Raw genomic sequence first — 6000 nt, 5'->3', positions numbered from 1 at the left:
TCCCCCTCCTCACAGCCCTGTAACCTACCCTTCTTACCAGGTACCCAGGTTCTCTCATCTAAACAGCCTTTCTGCCCCCATCCAGCCCCGCTTTTGTCCTGCCCCTCTGCTTCATCCATCCTCCCAGAAGCCCATTCCTTTGTAACAGCTGCCACCATCTGCTCCTTGAGAAGACCAAAGTCCTAGTCATGGCCTGTCTAAGCCATGGCCCCCTCCATCAGCTCAGGCCTCCTCAGGATTGCCCCCATTTGCATCCCTTAGGCTTCAACTAAAAAGCTGTCTGGACTCGCCTCATCCCCTCCAGGTGGTCCCCCAGGAGGCCTGGGACCTGGAACCCTCTTTGCCTCTGGAAAGTGACATTTCTTCGGAGTATAGAATAGAGCCAAGTCTTGACTTTCTGAGCTCTGGGGACAGAGGAATGGACGCCCTGGGCCGCACTTGGTCCCCAGACTTCAGTCAAGGGAATCCTCAGTGAATGAATGAATGAGTTATGCCCGACATCCAAGTTCCAAGTCTGGGAAGGAAGCTTAGCGCCTGCTAGGGGCGATGGAGAGCTCTGGAAAGCCTGGACAGGAGAGTGGAAGAGCGGGGGATGAGGTAGGGGCTGCTATCAGAATCGCCTGACCAGCGGCGGCGGACCAGCTAGAACCTCCCGCCCTGGAGTCGTCCCAGCTCGTCTAGGGGCAGGGCTCAGACAGTCGGCTAGGCGGCGGGCACCGAGCCCGGCCTCGTCCACACTCCAGCCAACAGGAAGGGAAAGAGAGAGGCCAGGCGAGGCGGGCCAGCTGGCCGGTGGGGAGTCCCAGGCGTGGGCGCCGGGATCTGGGGAACCCCAGCCGGCGCCTCCCGGCCTGGGTGCGTGGGGCTGGGGCTGTGGGCAGCGTCCCCCGTCCTTGGGCCTCCGCGCCCGCTGTAAAAGGGGGTTCCTTCTAAGGGCTGCTGCACGCACTGATGGGGGTTGGGGGCGAGGTGTGCCAGGAGGACCGAGAGGCCCAGGCTGAGTGAACCGCGCAGAGAGGGGAGGCGCGGGACCCTCCGCTCCCGGCGGGCGGAGGCGGGGCCTGTGCGAGGCGGGCCCTGCGCGGGGCGGGGCCGGGGCCGGCACCTGGGTGAGGTTGCGCCGCCCCGCCCCTTCGTACTTCCGTGTGCAGCGGCACGGGAGGGAGGCACTGCCCCGGGGTCCCCCGAGCGACCACCTCACCCGCCGCCGCGCGGAGGCCGGGGGGATACTTCCCCAGCCGCCGGGCCGTCCCGGTCGGGGCCCCCCGACTCCCGCCCGTGCGCACGCCCCGGAGCCGGCCGGGAGCCGGACCCCAGCCTCCGCGACCCCAGGCGCCTGGCCCCGCGCCCGGAGGTGAGTGAGGGCCAAGCCCTTCGCGGGACCCGGGCTACCCCGAGGGCGCGCCGTCCCTCCCTTCCCCCTCCCCGCTCCGGTTCCCGTTTCCGAAACTGAGAAACAGCCGCGGCCAGACGAAGTGCCGCTGCGCTCCGGGACCCGCCGGTGTCTCCGTCCCCCGTCGGATCACAGGGGTCGAGGCCAGCGTGTCCGTCTGCTCCCGGTCCTTCTGCCCGCCTGCGCCTCAGCTCCTCCGAGCGTCCTCCCGTCCCTCCCGTTCCTCCCGAATCCCCGGGATCTTCTCTTCGTCCATCTGTCCCCAACCCCTCTGTGTTCCCCTGTCCTTAAAGGAGTCTCTGTCTGTCCTTTGCCCTCCGCGTGCCCCATCGCCCCACTCCAGTCCACCGCCCCTAGATCCTGTTCTCCTCGAGCCGCGCCCCCGGCCCACGCTCGCCCCCAGCCTGTCCCGCCGTCTCTCTTTCTATCGCGGGGCTCAGGCCTCGCCTCCCGCCCCTGGTTCCTTGCCCGGCCCGCGCGGCGCCTCCTCCTCGCTCTATCTCCTCTCAGTCTCGGAGTCTCGGTCTCTCCCTCCATCTGTCTCCTGGTTGGGCGTGGCTCTAGTCTCCGCCACCTCCCCTTCCCGCCTTGCCTGCTCTTCTGCTCCTCTGAGCCCCTTCCAGGACCTGTCTGCCCCTTCCAGGACCTGTCTGCCCCGGCCTCTCCCCAATCCAGACTCCACGCCCGTGGGGGCCCAGCCAGGTGAGGGGAGGTGGTGGGGAGAGCCAGGGTGAAAAAGCAGGAGGTGAGCATCGTCAGAACTGCTCCACTTCCCCAAATCCTCCACTGAGCCCCCCACGTAAACCTGATCAGGCAGATTTGTTCAGGGTAGGATGTTGTCCCCTGCCTTGCATGCATGAATCCTGTCTCCTGGAGCTGATTCCTCTGTCACTGGGCTTGTAGGTGTGTTGTGTGTCTGTGTGTGCTTGGGTGTTCTTTGTCACTGTCTGGAACTTGTCCCGGTGTATCCTTTTTTGCCTGTGTGATTTGCCTGTGTGTGTGTATGTATATCTGTTTGGGTGTTCTGAGGCTGTGTGTGCTATGTCTTGGTGTGTTCTTTATCACCAGACTCCCCTCTAGGTGTTGGGGTGTGTGTGTGTGTGTGTGTGTGTGTGTGTGTGTCTTTGTGTGCCTGTATATGTGCATCCCTGTGCATCTGGAAGGTCCTTTGTTGCACACTGGGTGTGTCATGGTGACCCACTAGCCACGAGTACATTTAAGCTGTTAATTGTGGGAGTCCATGGTGTTAGGGTACCCGCCCACCAGGCTCATGTGTGAGTATATCTGTTTGAGTGTGTGAAAGTGTGTGCACCAAGGGAGGAGACTGGTCCCTTGAGTTTCCTCGTTCCTGCTATGGACTGAGCTGGATTGTGGTGGACAGACCAGCAGAGGGCAGCTGGAGAGGGCGGGGTGGGGGGTGGGGGGGGGGGAGAGAGTGAGAGAGAGTTAGTTGTGGAGGTGTTTGGACAGCTTTATCTGGCCATAGGGTGGCGGTATAAGGGATCTGGTGTGTGACAGGACTGGGCTGGGGGTGAGACTGGCGGTGTGGGCCTATGACTGGTGGGAGACTCACAGTCTGACTGTATGAAACTGAGTGTGTGTGCTAGGGGAGTAACTGATTGTGGGGAACTGAGAGTGCTTGGGCGTGGGTGTCAGGAGCAGGAGGGGATGAAACAAGGTGTGTGGTGTCTGCGCCCTGGGGTGACAGTGCTGGGAGGGAAGGTGAGAGCGCCAGTGTGTTTGTGTGTGTGTGTGTGTGTGTGTGTGTGTGTGTGCATGTGGGAGGCTGTGAGCGTTTGGGTGTGCATGCAGCACATCAAGCCCAGCCCTGGCTCCTGGGGAGGGGGAGGCTTCCATCTCTCACCTATTCCCCAGGTTGAAAGACACCAGAGGGCAATGCTTGGGGGTTTGTAGTGTTGTGACTAAAACCTTGGACTCTGGATCCAGGAAAGACTTGGGCACAAAAATCACTGCCTGTCAAGAGCAAGAGACAGGAGCTAGGCCTCCCTAAGGCTGTTTCCTTACCTGCGGAAGGGAGAAAGTTGTGAGGACAAGAGGGCCTGAGTCAAAGGTCCTTTTAGCACAGCTTGGCCCATACTGAGTGCTCAGCACATGCTAAGTCTTACTTGGTGACCACTTACTTTCCTCCAGCTGTATGGTCCCCGTTCTCTTGGGAGCTGGGGCTAAATAAAAGCTTAGATAGTCCCCCAACCTAGTTTCTTGCTGGCGATATATCTGTTGCTCCCCTCCCATCCCCTTGACTAGACCGCTTGTGGGAGGAAAGACAGCTAACTGAGACCCGCCCCCCCCCCCCCCCCCCCCCGCCGCAGCATCTATCCCTGTTCATCCCACATGACAACTCCCCCCCCACACCCTCCAGTCTCAGCAGTAGTGGTGGGGGAAAGAAGGAGGAGCAGTGACTTGGAGCTGTGACTCCAGGGCACTGACACCATTTAGTTGGCACAGCTAATTGGAGTTTAAATTAAAATTAGAAATAACTTAAAGTACAAACAAAAAGATAAGGATGCCTCAGCCTCCAGGGAGTGGTGATGGGGGTCTTCAGCTGGAAGAGGGGTTCATATCTGGGGAGGGGAATCTTTTGTGGAGGCCTGGCCTGCAGAAAAAGTACTCCGGGCACCAGGGACCTTGTTGCCTTTGCCGTTCTTTCCTTCAAGAATCTCTCCGAGACTCAGTTTTTTGTTTGATTTGTTTTGTTTTTGCTGTGTAATGGGCACAGCAGTAATATGAGAATCACCTCAAATAGAATGTACAAAACAAGGAGCAAAATCATGTCACTATTCATTTGTCACTCCCAATTTGAGTCCAGCACAGGAGCTGGCAGGCCACATCACTGGAGCCTCAGAACCACGTGGGGAGATGTCTTCTCCCCATTTTAAGAATGAGACAAACTGAGGCCCAAAGGAATTCCCCAGGCCACAAAGTGGTGATAATTGATTGCACCCTAGTTCTCCCAGGCCCACAGGGCAACCTCTTGCAGACAGGAGGATTAGGAACAGAGTTCTTGCTATTTCTATATGTAGCCCAGAAAGGCTCTGAGGACTGAGACAGCGTTCCAACCCCTAGCATGGAGCGAATACATAACCAGTGCCCTGGAAAAGTTGGGCCCAACACCCTGTTTCACAGAAGAGAAAGTCAAGTTCCAAGAGACCTGAAGTCTTAGAGTCAGACAAGGCTGAACCAGGCGTGTGTTGGTTGTGCTGGGGAGAGCCTGTTCGGTGACGCTTCCCCGCTCAGCTCTTTTCTCTTGTTCCTGCAGGTCTACTGGAAACTGGCCCAGGTGAGGGCAGCCGGCCTACTTCTCCTGGTGGTTGTTGTGTGGTGGTGGTGGTGGCAGGAGCCAGGACTAAGGGCAAGGGGGAGCCGGGAGCCCCAGGTAAGACTAGATCTCTGAGACAGATGGACAGTAGACAGGGTGGACTTCCTCTTTGGGTTCCTCCCCTTCCGCCCTGGAACTCAACTCGGTGGGGCAGCACACAGAGTCCTTGGTCTGGGTGTGGGTCCTGGGTGCCCAGAGGGGGCAGCAGTTTGCCCGGTGAATGAGTGCTGCTTGCCTGGAACTGGCTTCTGGCGCAGCAAAGGTTTTGACCTTGGAGCTCAGAGCCCTAGGGCCCAGCAGTAGTTTGGGGTGAGGAGTGGTGACACTTTGCTGGTCAGTTAGAGAGAAGGTGTGTGTGAGCCAAGGGTTTCAGGTGGGTGTATCAGCTTTTCCATGGTCGCTTATCTCTGCTCCAGGCTGTCCTCATAATCACACAGGGAAACTGAGGTTTGCCCTGGGTCCTACAGTGAGTGGGTTGGACACTGACCTGGGAATGGAACAAAGTCTCCCAGCTCCTGGTACAATGAGCTCTCTTCTACACCCATTCCTACATTTCCCCAGCCTCTCTGGGGCCAGAGGAGGGATTCTAAATCTCCCTTCCCAGCCTTCAGATTGAGGACGAGCTGGGCAGAGTCGCTAAGGGGTAATGGGAAAGGCTGCTGTCTCTGAGGCCCTTTACAAAGCTAGAAATTCTTTTCTTTGCAGCCAGCCTTGCCTCCTTCCGTCCCCATTGTAAGGAAGACAGCCCTGTGAACTTACCCATTGCATGTCCAGAGCCCAGTGAGCGGGATTCTGGGGCATGGTGGGAGATTCTGAGAGCACAGAACCTAGGGAGTGACAGTGGGGAGGGGTGGCAAAGGTAGTCTTTTCTCCAGGAGTCCTTCCTGATCATTTCCCCATTCCCATCCCTCTGGCTGTCAAGCACCTACAAGTCTTGGGGGTCAGTAGACAAGTGGGCCTTACTAGGAGCTGAGGTGCAGGGGTGGGAGTGGGGGCTGAACGAAAACAGGGTCTCCACTGGGTCTTCTGTTTATTCAACCTACATGCAAACCTGGTGGGGAGGAGGTGATGTGCTCTTGGCTGCTGGGCCTATGCTACCTGAGTTCAGCCCCCCCCCCCCCCCACTCATCCCCAGCACTGAGCCTCATTCCCTAAGAAGTTCAATTAATTAGCCTTGGAGCCAGCCCACTTTCTTTTAAATAAATATATATATGCACACACACTTTTTTGATTTTTAGAAAGAGAGAAAGGGAGAGGGAGAGAGAAAAAC

At 58.2% G+C, this 6000-nt stretch overlaps 1 protein-coding gene across 2 annotated transcripts in view; it reads left to right on the top strand.

The window, feature by feature from the left end:
• Nucleotides 1-1141: 1141 nt before the first annotated feature.
• The window catches only part of PRKCD (protein kinase C delta), a 29586-nt gene continuing 24727 nt past the window's right edge, over nucleotides 1142-6000 (top strand). Inside the window, exons 1-2 of one of the 2 annotated variants that reach the window (XM_080672626.1) lie at nucleotides 1142-1354; nucleotides 4671-4787. The gene's annotated coding sequence lies outside the window, so the exon portion shown is untranslated. The remainder of the gene's footprint in view (nucleotides 1355-4670; nucleotides 4788-6000) is intronic. The other variant, XM_080672627.1, reaches the window with a different exon arrangement.

The sequence above is a fragment of the Plecotus auritus genome (genome assembly GCF_963455305.1).
Source record: "Plecotus auritus genome assembly, chromosome: 6".
Classification (NCBI taxonomy): Eukaryota; Metazoa; Chordata; class Mammalia; order Chiroptera; family Vespertilionidae; genus Plecotus; species Plecotus auritus.
The sequence above is the reverse complement of the archived record's forward strand: the minus strand, read 5'-3'. Positions and strand labels throughout refer to the sequence as shown.